The sequence below is a fragment of the Dermacentor albipictus genome, unplaced genomic scaffold, assembly GCF_038994185.2.
Source record: "Dermacentor albipictus isolate Rhodes 1998 colony unplaced genomic scaffold, USDA_Dalb.pri_finalv2 scaffold_15, whole genome shotgun sequence".
NCBI classification, from domain to species: Eukaryota; Metazoa; Arthropoda; class Arachnida; order Ixodida; family Ixodidae; genus Dermacentor; species Dermacentor albipictus.
In genome coordinates this window covers 12,814,531-12,828,669 of record NW_027225569.1, presented here as the reverse complement: position 1 = coordinate 12,828,669, position 14,139 = coordinate 12,814,531, and the positions used below count along the sequence as shown (strand labels likewise).

Below are 14,139 nucleotides of genomic sequence, written 5' to 3'. Positions count from 1 at the left end.
CAGCAGAGAAGTGCCGCTCGTGTGAGGCAGCTGGAGCTCTGCGTCGACACTCTGGGCGGTATCCGTGGTCGTGAAGTGGATGACCGGTCAGTCGTGGTCCGTTGCATGGATGGCGGTGAGAGGAAGTGCGTCGCCAACGGCGTTGGATTTTCAACTGACGTCACGAATGTCGCTGGCATATTCGGAAATGTAGGCGAGCAGTCTGATTTCGCAAGGAGCGTAGGAGGTGCTGCTGGAAACCAGGGCGCGTCAGTGGTTTATGGCCAGTGAAAGTGAAATGTGAAGAGCGCTTCACATCAAAATATATGACAAGCAGCTCTCGGCCGCACGTGCTGTAGCGGCGCTGAGGAAGCGCAAGCTTCTTGGAAAAGAAGGCGACGGGCTGCCATGCACCAGCAACGAACTGCTGCAAGACTGCGCCGACAGCGGTGTCCGATGCGTCAAATATGACAGAGGTTGAGGCGTCGCATTTGGAGTTGACGAGCAGCGTCGCGCTGGCAACTGCTTCTTTGATGCCTCTAAACACACGGTCAGCGGTGTCGCTCCAGGCCATGGGAGAATTCGGTGTCTTGATGTCCGAAGGAAGGTCGTGGAGAGGCTGCGGTATATTGGCGCAGCGAGGAATGAAGCGGCGGTAATAGCTTGCGAGGCCAAGACATTCGGGCATTTGCGTGGTGGTGGACGCTGAAGAAACACACGGATGGCTGTGACGCGGGTTGAGAGTGTGCGAAAGCTATGTGCGTTGATGCGGTGTCCAAGAAAATCCAACTCCGTAACACCGAGCTCTGTCTCCGGACCGTTAACAACAAGACCAAACTTGCTGAGTCTTGAACACTAGACGTAGATGGAGCTTGTGAGCTTCGGCGGTGGTGCTGTAGACGAGGCTGTCAAGATAGGCAATGGCGCACGTCAAGCCACGTAATACCTGGTAAACAAAACGCTTAAGAGGTGTGGGACGCATTACGAAGACAAAAAGGCATGTGCAGGTATTCGAACAGGCCGAAGGGTGTTATAGTGACCGTCTTCGGAGCATCTGAGCACTCCACAGGAACATGGTTGTAGGGTTTTACCAGGTCGACCTTGCTAAAATAGTGCAGCCGTACAGTCCTGACGTGAAATTCTGAAAGTGAGGTATTGTACTAGTCCGGCACAGTGAGAGCACGGCAATCGCCGCAGGGGCGCCAATCATCGGTTTTCTTAGGCACCATATGGAGTGGCGAGGCCCAAAGACTGGAGGAAGGTTGAATGAAGACAACGTCAAGCATGTGCTCAAACTCCTCTTTGCGGACAGCTAGATGATCCGGCGCGAAGCGACGAGCCCGAGCAAACATGGGAGAGCCAGTCGTGGCGATATTATGTGTCACGCTGTGAGCGACCGAGGACTGAAAGGAAAGGGGTTGGAAGACGGTCCGGGAACTTCGCAAGGACGACTGACCAAGGGTCGCGAACGGCAATGTGCGCCTGGACAAGCCGGAGCGGTGGAGCGCGACAGGAAGCGCCTTGGATGGTTCAGTTCGTCTCGGAGTCCAAGGCGTGGCTGCGCCGCACGTCGACGACGAGCTTGCAGTGCCAAAGAAAGTCGCCTTGCGCATGGTCGATGCTTTGACCGCGGTGAGAATTGGCGAGACGGAAGGATGGCGGCACTCAGCCAACGTAGGAGGAAGGACGCAGATCTCGGCGCCAGTGTCGGTGAGATAGCGGCCTTTGGTGACACGGTTGGTGACGTGGAAAAGACGATTGGATCTGTGGGCGGGAACAGCGGTTGCTGTCCGTGTACGGCCCAACTGTTCTCCGCGTAGCAGGAGGGCTGATGGCACTGGTTTGCGCGAGAGCCGTAGCGACGGTGCTACCATAAAAGCGTAATGGGAGGAGGAAAACGGTGTTCAGAGTGACCGGGGCTGGGGCGGCGAGGTCGTGATGAAGAACACCGTTGTCGTGTTCGGATGGCAGTGACCTCAGCTGTCAATCGCTTTATTTGCTTGTGTGCTCCTCGTTAGCTGCGAGGAGATGCTCACAGCTGTCGGCAGCGGTTTCGCCATGGGACGGAGAGTCAGGAGGGCGATGGGCTGTGGCAACGGAGGGGAAACCGACATCCATAATCTTGTCGGCCAACTGAGCCATAAATTTCAGTGTCGAGGATGAAGACACGGTCAGGATCATGCGCACCTGTGTTGGTACGCGCTGCAGAAAACGTTCCCGGAGAAGAGAGCTATCGGTTGGAGGAGCCAGCTCTCCAGCCAGGGTTTGCATGCGACGCAATATGTCGGTAGGTTGGCGGTCGCCGAGCTCCTCCAATGCAAGAAGTTGCTGTAATCAATGCTGCTCAGTTTCTTTGGTGCGCTGGGTGAATTTCGCCTTAACGTGATCATAGGGGCAGTCGACGGGTAGGCAGCGTAGAACATCGCGTAAAATCGCAGCAGTATGAGGTGGAAACGCTCCAACAACGTGATCGAACCTAGTCAACTAAGAACTGAGGCGGTGACGACGGAGAAAGAATTCGACGGTAATGAATCAAAGTTCCGAGTCCGACGACCAGAGCCCGCTTGCACAAACGCCAGCCTATAAGTCTAGACTTAAATCCGAATCTTGTCTTATTGTAATCTAAAATAAGACTGGACTTTCCGGCCATCATGTTTCGCTTGCACGAACCAACGAGACTGAACTATAGTCCGGACTTATTGAAGACGTTAGGTACTTTTAGTACCTACACACTAAGAAAAAAAAGAGTATCCCTTACTCTCTTCGAAGAGTCTGGACTCGTCACGTATACGACTCACTTTGTGGGAGACACCCGAACTCTCTTTTGGCAGAGAGTCCCGAGACTATCTGTGCTCAATACAAGGTGTTCACGTGACTCTGCACACAATAGTCATGCATACTCTGTTGTAATAGTCGCCTATACCCTCTCAAAAGGGTTACAAGACTAGTGCTGAGGGAGTCCGTTAACAATTCTAAATGAGTCGAACGACTCAAGATAAAGTGTCTCGTGAACACTGCAAGAATGATTCAGGTAACTATTCTAGACGAGTCCGATGACTCCACCATGTGTGTCAAGTTACCCTTAGTGCGTGGTGCTGGCCTCTTGCAAATGCTAGCGGCAAATGCGGCCTCTTGCAAGTCGTTTCACTCTTGGATGGCAGTGTCGAGCCGCTTTTCAAAATGTGTCAACAACTCTTGCTGTAAGTACACACGACTACGGCTAGTTCTCAAGAAGACTACTATGAAAAGACAACATAGGATAACAAAGAATGCACAGTAAACTTGACAAAATGCACATGGCAGGTTAGCAAGAAAAAGTTAATATTTCATCAATCTTTGTTACTGTCTTCTGGAAAATTCAAATGTATAAGTCAGCACAGAATCACTATGAAAGCAAGACAGTTCTCTTTACCATTAAACTGGAATCAATAGCCAACTAAGCAAAACAGTCTTAAATAAATATCCAATATGTAGCCTGCAGCTGCATATGCATGACACTGCAATGCCACTCAGAACCATAATGAGACCCCAAAAGATTATGTAACTCATGTAGAAGGTTAATTCACCACCGCACAAGTCTCTTATAATATGTCAAAATATTCATAAGTTCAACCTATTTCCCTGTTCTAAAAGGCTTAACTTACGACTTAACATTCCAAGCAAGTAAGCTACACATAACAAATAAGAGAGGCTGCACTTATGTACAAAGGAGACCCATATAATGAAGTGCAATAAAAACAATATTCCAACTTAGATTACATTATCTATGCATTATGCTATGCTTGCTGAAAACAACTGGTTGGCAATTGATAATCCAGTCTAATAGTAAAAACAGCTGTCTTACCTTATGGTACTCTTGTTGGCACTTTTTCCCACACAACTTGTGCATGTTAGCGTGATGAAAATTGATGTGAAAAACACCACATTAAAAAGTTGTGCATCAATTTTATTCTGTCATACAACATGCAACAGTGTATAAAAACCTCATAACTGACAAAATTACAAAAATAAATACAGCAACACTTACACTGATCATTTATTTATGTTGAGAAGCATACTTTTGCAAGACTAAGTAAAATAGCTGACACAGACAATTTCACAGGCAGAAATAACCGCTAATACAAAACTTTCCATAATCCAAACACGTTGACAAAAGAAGTAGCACAGGCAGCTGTATTTTGTTACGGCAAAGATAGCGCATGAATGACGAGTACAAGAGAGGAAGCAGAACACATAAACAAACTATACCCAGCTGCATGCACGCAGCTGTAACAATACACATAGTACACAAAGATCCAAAAGAAACAAAGAGGAAGATGTGAGGAAGGCTTCTTTTACTCATCACAAGTCATCCTGTAAGAGCACATTATGCACTGGCTGTAATCTATCCTCAGGACATACATGAATAAGTTACTTTAGGTGCCACATTTATAAATCACTCATACAATGTTCTTGTGATTTTCCTTATTCCAATCTTTAGCTTAGCAAGCATGACTGAGTTACGTAAAGCCTCCCTAGGGCTTGGCACATATACACAAAGAAGTGTTTCTATAAACACTGGAGGTCACGGACGGATGACAGACACATACCTCTTTTAATTCTTTTGTCTTTGTCATTATGATTACCTACCACAGTAGTCTTTTGTAGAGTGAAACACATCCAAATAACACACTGTGGGCAACCAAGTGTGAATACCTGTTCTCGATTTCTACCTTTCTCTGGTGTCCCGCTAAGGTAACAATGGCGCAAAGGATTGTCTTCCCAATGTATGCATTCCCATACAACAGGAGCAGATGATAAACCACATTAATGGTGCGTGAAATAAAGCATCTTTGCTTGACTTCCCACTGCCGCTCCCATCTGGAGTGATCTTTTTTTTGGTTTGTATACACTAGTACAGGTGCTACGTAGTCCCCTTGGAACCCAAAGCAATTCTCACACCACAGCAGGATGTCAATTTTTTTTAATTCTAAGCAGAACTCTCGTTATGGGGGACAATTGCGAACTTATATTTTTGCTTTGTATCTTAATTATGTTGTTGACCTTTAAATTTAGCCACTTTACTACTTTTCTGCAGACAGGCCATTGCACCAATGCTAGGTTTTGAAAACACCAGAGCAGGGTAGAAAGCAAGAAGAGATATTCATAATTTGGGTGCCCTCTCTGCATTACATGGATATGTTTCAATGAACGATAAGACTACTTGGTAGATAAACATATAAAAGATAAGAGAATTAAGCTCAAAGCCTACCAAATTAGTAACTGGGAATTTCATATGCAAATTAAATTTCCTGATTCCCAGTGATGAAACAGTTTTGAGAATATGTGCGAAGGCAACCAAGTGACTCATTCTCACAAAGAAAACAAAATAAAAACAAGCAAGATTACAAGAACTTCGAACTTGCAACCTAAAGTAAGACACCTGACATGACTGATTTATGTATTTACTGAGCATAAATTACAGCTAGCGCATAATCTGCTTGAACAAGATGACAAACAATGAGTTACTGTTGCTTTCTCTCTGGGGCATTTGGCTCTTCTGAGCACATGCACATTGTATGGCACAGCTGCGTGGATGTAGCTGGGCATAGTTATGAGTCAGCATCACTCTGTTATTATGGTCCTTCACTATTATCGTTATAATTTATATTTGGCAAGCAGCAAACTATCGGGTTGATCAGCTGTATTTTAAACAAAACATACTGACAGATTTCCGTTTCTAGCTAACATAAGGAGGCGGGTACATCCTTTCAGATTTCAAGAAACAGCTGTGCAACAGAAAGTCTACGATGACCAGTACCTTTATTATTAAGTGCCATGTACTAGATCTTTCTGCACTGAATACCTCTATTACCAACAATTGTAGTCTGAAAAACTAATTGGAAAATATTTACAAAAGTGACAGATACTAGAACTGAATTACAATTGCAAATGTTTTCGTAAACAAGATCACAATAATTGAAGTTTTATTAATTTCAGCAAAATGGCTGACCTCCAATTATTGAGGCTAGTCAGTGCTGAAGGTATTGTTAGTTTGTAGGAGTCCTCAGACTGACAGCTCTGAAATATTTATCGCCATACTTGGTGGAACATGCTTTGCCGTTGCAGATATTACTTAGCCACAAAACATTTTGTAAGCTTTATGGGACAATTCTGTGTGGAAGATAAACCTTTCTGATCATGTCTTTTTGGGTTGTGTATCTCGGAACTGGTGCTAGTCTGAGTTCTTACAAACTAGACGTTATTGAGTACGGTAATTATAATGCCTGCCAGTGCTATAAATTTCTGTTAGCGAAAATTGTCGCATTGTCATGAAGCAGTTATGTTCAATTTTTAGCGGCAGTCACTGCTGAAACACTCAGTACAAAGCACAAAACAAAGATATGGAGTCAAAATGTAAATGTCGAACAAAGTTATAGTCAATTCTTCATTTCACAGAACTGTTTTTTTTTTCTGTTAGTTTGCCAATACCAATTGCACATACACAAACATTTGAGTATTGCACTTCTGGTAAATGCAGGAAATTTCAGTGTTTAACAGAAGCCCTTGGGAAGACAGCCCAGAGTCACTTCAACAAAAAGACTTGCGTTCAATTTGCGTTTCTAGGTTTTAGGTCACTATAGCAAGGGGCATGTTTTGCTGATTGAATATTACGCGAAACAGTCTTATTATTCGTGCTAGAGGCTTGAAAAGAGAGCAAATTGTAGAGTTCTTCATGCAGATGTCATATATGTCAGTATTTCTTTAGCTGCTTCTTGAGTTATGTCCTACACAATGGGAAAATACACTGATCTTTGCGGGCACTTTCTTGCGTAAATTTTCACAAAAAGCAGTGTGCTGTAGCTACCTCAGCTCTTTGTAGACTGCAAAGTGCCGATATCTATTCAAAGAGCATGTAAAGTTACTAGAAATATGCAAAATTAGTAGGCAGGCAGAGAGGCCTGCCTACTAATCTTGCATACTTCTCATGCTATTGTGAAAAAAAACTATTGAATATACTTCAAAAACATTTTCTCACAATAGCATGAGAATAACCTTATACACTTATAGTTGTCCTATACTTCGAAATTTGGCATACGTACTCTTCAAGATATGCAGAAAGCCGATATCTAATTGAAATTGCAATCTGTAAAATTATTTAATGTGGCCTAATATATCTTTGCATAGTTCCAGTAATTGTACAAGCCATTTGGATAGGTATCACCACTTTGCAGTATACGAGTAGCTAAATAAGATACAGCATGAAGCTATTTCTGAAAATTTTATACACAGGAAAGTGCCCACAAAAATATTTTGCCACTGTGTAGGACATAACTGAAAAACAGCAGCTACACAAAAATAAATGACAATTCAAATCTAATAAAACACTTTATGAATGACAGTATATTCAAATCTCTAGTACAAATATATAAAAGAGTTGTTTCGAAGAGTTAATAAGGGGGTGTCAGTGTATTCTACCAAAGTGTTAGAAAATGCCTTCAGGCATACCATGGGGAGCTTTATAAATAGCACACGCACGCATCTGCCTAAAAAGCCCCATGCCCTGCTTGAATTCATTAGTCATTTTTGCATTCTGTTGTATGTCACCATTTGCATCCCTTAACATAGAGTGCACGAAACCAAAAACAGCCTATTACTGTATTTACTCGCATAATGATTGCACTCGCGTAATGATCGCACTCCTAAATTTTGTCGTCAAAATTCGATTTTTTTAATTTCCCATGTAACGATTTCACCCCGAACTTGCCGCAGCGATGTGTCATGTGCCAAATCTAGCTAATAATGATCGCGCTTACCATCTGTCGACTGCTATGCGAACGACTCTTCAAGACAAACCAAGCAGACTGCATGCAAAAAACTTTCTTAAGCAGATGCCCCATTTCATTCCTTTCATCACTTTCTGCACTTCTACGACAAAAAAAAAGCTACAACCAAACTTTCCTTTATTATGTGTAGGCTTTATAATGGTTGTGGTCAACAAAAACAACAAAAACGGCGTCTTTCGATTCTTCTCATCTGCACTTGTGGGCACGCAACAAATCGCGAGCGGCAATGATAGCAGCCACGTTTACACTGATACGTTAGAAGTGTACCCTATTCATTCGCCGACGTTTGTAACGCAGCTAAGATATTCGCCCACCCTTAGTGGAAACGTGCCACATTAGGATAGTAGTGAAGACAAATGCCGCAGTTTCCGCAGCATGCCCACCATGTGTTCCTATGTCACTGGCAGAGCTAAGCGCGCCCATCTCTGTCCCCTCAAAGTGGGCATGGCTATGCTATTGCCGCAAACTCGCCGATGTTATTCATTACTAATATGGAAGAAACTGTTTGAATGCACTGTAATGTACTCACGAGAAGAAAAACGCAATCAGCGCATTCGGCTTGCTCTGCCGGCCACCATTTTTTTTCGTGTCCTGCACTACATACAGCAGCAGCCGCCTATTTGTTGACCTGTTGTCATCCCGTAGTAAATGCCAGATAATATATTTTTTTCTTTTTGCGGGAAATTTAACCAGCGTAATGATCGCACCCCTGAATTTGAGTCAATTTTTTTTACAAAAAAGTGCTATCATTATGCGAGTAAATAGGGTAACACACTGAATTTTTAGCCTGTAAAGGGGTTGTATACAAATGGGGGGAGCCAACTCTAGTGTGACAATAAACAAATATTTGTTTTCACAATATTGAAACCAGTCATAAAATATATCCTCACAAATTTGGAAATGAATAACCAAAGAACCTCGCTGATTGTCTTATTGGTGTCCTAAACAAGATCTTTTCATGTTTATAATTCCTAGTTTAATTCACTTTCTCTAGTAAATGGGCTGTGACCTAGACTACTCAGTGTAGGAGACTAACCCAGACCTGGAAGCCAATATTTAAATCTGAAATAAAGACATTCATCCCACGAACACGTCACTGCTATGTCATCAGAAGCGTGCATCCATGGACATATAGTCTGTAAAATAATTTTTACATGATCTGTACTGTTACTCTTGTACTAATAAAGTAGGAAATGCACTTGCTATTTAAAGCACTGCTGTAAACCTTTGTGTTTGAGAAATGCAATACTCAAAAGTGTAACACAACCAATGTGTTCATGAAACCTACGATGCCTTTGACATTCGTCAGTGTGGCAAATAGGCACTGAGAAATGCCAAGGTCATCATAGCTTTCTTGTTTGAAACCTTGTATGCGAGTACATTACTGGTATCTTTGCAGTGAAAGGAAGTCGCATTATTATTATACTTATGAGGGGAACTCATGTTTCTCTAGTTTAATATTTTCTTTTTTGTGCTCCTATATTCTTGACTTTTCCAAGAATAATGGGTGTTTGAAATAAGTACTCTATATTGCTCTTAAATTTTTCCTGCACAAGAGCCCACATTAGGTTACATTTCTTGAACCCTTTGCAGTGCTGTAGATTATCAAAAGAAAGAAAAAAAGATGCTGTAAGTTTGCATTTTAGCCTTGTGTATAACAAGTATGAACCTATCAATTACATACACAAGTACGAAACAACTACGAAAAACTGGGCATAAAGACATACATTATAATACCAGGAATCGATGGTGAGAATTCTAATAGAAAGGAACCATTAAAAACTCGGCACTAAAGACACATATTAATTATAATAACACAAGTATTTGCTAAGAATTTGAAGAGACAAATAGAATGTCTCTTCAAATCACTCCACCCCAACATTCGTCCATGGTTCGATGAGTGACCACAGTTGGTGATGCTGTTTGGATAAGTTGCGGTGGAGGTGCAGCTGTGAAATAGGTGGAACATGTAGAGGGGCCACCAAAGGTTGCATGCTGGTTGCACAGCAGGCTGCCTTGATCTCCAGACTCACTCGACACTCATGCGTTGAGCCTGGTTATACGCCATTTGCAAAAAGGCCTTGCCCGAGTGTGTGGTACGGCTTTGGTAAAATTTCTAGGCAACCTGAAAAACATAGATCGATATCTATAAGCACCACAATATTCTTCACCATAGGGCACACCTGAAGTTTACCATCGGCACATAGCAGATAATGAAAACAGACACAAGCCACCAGACTTCAGGTATAAAAATGTGCAAAAGTGTAAATGAGTGTGAAGAGCTGCTTATAGGATGGAATGTTTCATTTTGTCTTTTGTAGATCAATAATAGTATCTTGACATAAAGTCAAGTTTACTTTGCCCTCCCTAAAAAAATTTAAATTATGGGGTTTTACTTGCTAAAACCACTTTCTGATCATGAGGCACGCCGTAGTGGAGGACTCCGGAAAGTTCGACCGCCTGGGGTTCTTTAATGTGCACCTAAATCTAAGTACAAGGGTGTTTTCGCATTTCAACCCTATCGAAATGCGGCCGCCGTGGCCGGGGTTCGATCACACGACCTCGTGCTCAGCAGCCCAACACAGCCACTGAGCAACCACGGAGGGCATGGCCCTCCCTATTTGTGTAAGTAGGCTATTCCATGCGAGCTGTACCAACCTGGCACACGACCACTTGAAATTTTTTTTTTGAAAAACTGGAGGCCCTTCAATATAGCGCAAATGTTAATTTCAAGAAATACTTAACTTAAAAAGTTTTTTTACTGGCGCAAGCACTAAGTGAGATTTTGTGTAATGCACCAATCTATGCATCATAAAAGGCATAGCAGCAAAATTGGTTCCTTCATTAAGGGGGCCAAATTTTTCAGGACAATAAAGAGAGGCCTTACACAAAAATTGAACTGCTTATTAGCCACTGCTCAGTTTATTATGGGTCATTAAAAATGGACAAAATGGCCTATTAACTTTATTTTCATGAATCTGGCTTACAGCAAAAGCTGCAAATTTATGTAATCCACATATTTAGGAGTTGTGCTGCATGCAAAAACTGGTTTCAGGAACATAAATTATGCAGCAGTGCACAGAGATGAGGATGAACTAGCAAAAAAAGTCAGTTTTGGTGTGTTTATCGGCATACTTACTATTGAGGCAGTCCTAGTAAATTTATGCCCACTACCATGTATGAGTGTACACTGTATTGTTTTTAAATTGCTAAAGCTTTATCAGAGCAGTTTTTTGTTAAGCAAGAAAAAAAATTGTACAAGTGGTCTCCTACTGGTTTCAAAATTTGCAGCGCATTTCGTGTAATCCACATAGCCTTTTGGCGGCTAAGGCAAACTGCGTGGACTTGAGCATCCCTGCATAGATAGCAGGGAGTCTAAACTGCTTTGAAGTTAACTCTTTCATTGCTGAGTGGCTACAAGCCACTTCACTCAAAAAGTTGCCACTTAATCACATGTATTTACCTTAATCTTTCTGTCGGCTTCCAGCCTGCTTGGCATCATCACGAAGGCTGCCAACTCCCTAGTGGACGTAGTCAGGACATGGTGGTGGCAGGACGCAGTGGCAGGAGCCGCCAAAGGCTTCGAACTCTCTAGTGGACGTAGTCAGGACACAGTGGTGGTAGGATGCAAGGGCGGGAGCCACCAGAGTGTACCTGCAGCAAATTTGCACAAATGCTCTTAGTCCTAACATGTCACAATTTACAAGAAAAATTCAGCTGTCTGTGTAACATGGATACCAATACAAATAAATGTAAACAGTTAGGTCCTACAACACAACTAGAACATCGACAAAGAAGAAATGGTACTTATGCTTATGAAAATCCAAGCAATGAAAAAAAAAAGAATGTGCATCCGATTTGTGCATGGAAGCTCAGTGGAAACCCGAGCTCATACCATCAAATGATCTGCTAGTCAACTGCAAGCCTCTTAAAATGTCATTGTATATTTTTTACACGCACTATGTTAAGCTGCATTAAAACAAGTTCAGCATCTCTAAATATAAGTAATCACGAAGCAATTCAATTATTGAATTCCAGTGGTCGATAATGCAACAAAGTGCATGCTCTGATGAAGCTGGCCAAACTGGGTAGTGACAAATAACAATGTGGTTCTCTACATCTTGTTTTTCTGGCTTTCGCTGTAGCATTAAAATACACAAGAAATTTCACATTCCTGACATTTAACCCTGCTAATTTTTATTCCATAATGCATAATACTTCAGCAAGAGCAATAATGCTGTCTTTTAATCACAAATAGTGATAGAACAAGAAATTTTACTGGAGCTAATGTTTTGACAAGAAAACTTATCTCCTTCTCTTTGTCGAAACATTGGCTCCAGCGATGCTCCTTGTTCTACGCCTCTTCATCATTTCAAGTTTCTGTCTTCCTGTGCACCTCTGTACTTTCAATGTTGTATCAATGAAATTGTAATAACGGAGAATTAGTAAATGTAGCTGATGAAGAACTTGGGCTTGTTGGTAGACAATGACAGAGTAACTGCGCAACATAGAGGTACGAACAAAGGAAGCTTATGTGTGCCGTCACCTCCAGCCATGTTTCTCCTTTGGACGATTACTCTATCTCGATGTAAAAGTATTACCCTTTGCACAATAATGCTGAAATGAATAAAGGCCAGGAAAGTGGACACAAAAATTACAACAAATAGCATCATATGCTAATGAGATATGCGAAAGTGCCTGCTACGATCTGTCTCACCCATAACGTGCTGGATAAGATGGCGTCTTCTGGATGTTGGCATTTCTTGAATACCTAAAATAAAGTACATTTCAAAATTACAAAAATACACAGAACAGCAGTAGCAGAGGAGATAACGCATCGTTTAGTAAAAGAAAGTAAACTAATCTCTGATGCAGTGCAGACGAAATTTCCTTTATTAAATTAGTAGAATAATACACCACACTTCATTTCATTCAATGCTGTCAGCGTTTCTTGGTACAAGAAAGAAAGGTATTTCTGCATGAAAACAGTAAAATAATAATAGCCTTCTACTTTTACAAAATACGCGACAGTGACTAAGGCAACTGCAGCAGTATATACTTAAAATTGTTATATGCACATTACAATAGCCAAGGCAGGATAAACTTGGGTTTATATGCAGATCACCAGGAGGTACCACTTTGCAATCAATTCATTTCTGCTTGCCAAATATCTGCACTAACATAAGACTACAAATAAAAAGACCCTCTTTTTCATAAAACACTGGACTCAAAATAAAAAATCCAGTAGGAATACCACAACTTCTGTGCATAACACAGCCAGGTTTTGTACGCCTTGTAGGATTTACTATATAAAGGTTGCAGCAAATTCATGCTTTTAAATATTTACCACCATGAAAATAAAGATTACATAAAAAATAATAACATTATACATCGGCTTAGATTGTCAGCTAACGTGTTTTGTGTTTTCTACTTACAGCCAAATGCACATAAATTTTTTTCTGTTTCAGCGCTTTTAAAGCGCTCTGTCTGTTCGCTTGTGCATGCAGCCGTTTACCGCTCTTAAGATATCTGTGCTGCCACATCGCCTGACACTGCCATAAAGCGTTGTAGCGCTTGTATTATTCGCGGTAATATACCTAAAGCGCTAGTAAATCTTCAGAATACACAAGCTGTCTTTTCGACTACCTGTCTTCGCCAGCGAAAGTCACACTGGTGCTAGTATTGTATCTACACTTCAAGTTACGCAGTACTTGATATTATACGGATTTTTCGATGCGACAGGCCACTCGTCACCGGAGTCGTTAAGAACGGTGTTTCTCCTGGCAGTACAGCTTTGCAATAATTTCAGATGCTCTCCTGAGGCTTCCGTCTGCCAGTAGTATTTTCGCATACATACGCGCACGCATGCCCAAGAAACGTCTGTGAACTGCCAAGAGAAACGTGGCGCAAAATGTAGCCATACCGGAAGGGCCGAGTCCGCGCCGTTTGTAAACTCGGAACAAAAGCTGATATGCTTACCTGAGACGTTAAGAGAAATATGGCACAAGTCACAGGTCCCCGCTGGTAGTGGTTCGTATGCATCTGGTCGTCTCTGTCCGTTGCGATCTCCAATATCACAATGAAAGATGCAGTGCAAACCGAAAGACGAAATCGGCGATACGCTGCTGCTGGCGGCGGTCCCCTCGTCGCAATCACACAGCACGGACAGAAGCTCCCACCGTAACTTGCCGCAACGCTTGGTTGCAGTCGCCCCTAACGCAGCGATTTCGGAACCACTCAACGACAACGCACTTTTAAAATGGCGTCATGCTATTGACGGCTTCGGCTTTGGATCATTTTGTATCTGCACAACCGAGCAAAACAGTTGCGCTAG

At 42.3% G+C, this 14,139-nt stretch overlaps 1 protein-coding gene and 1 long non-coding RNA gene across 7 annotated transcripts in view; both read right to left on the bottom strand.

Annotated features, from left to right (window-relative positions):
- LOC135916418 (uncharacterized) overlaps positions 1 to 14,139 on the bottom strand; it is a 95,604-nt gene that overhangs the window by 35,984 nt on the left and 45,481 nt on the right. The gene's annotated exons all lie outside the window — the stretch shown is intronic.
- Positions 9,015 to 13,823, bottom strand: LOC135916416 (uncharacterized). The gene is made up of 4 exons (XR_010568931.2): positions 13,785 to 13,823; positions 12,523 to 12,576; positions 11,269 to 11,459; positions 9,015 to 9,930 (listed from the first exon to the last, which is right to left on the bottom strand). It is a non-coding gene; the product is annotated as an uncharacterized lncRNA (long non-coding RNA).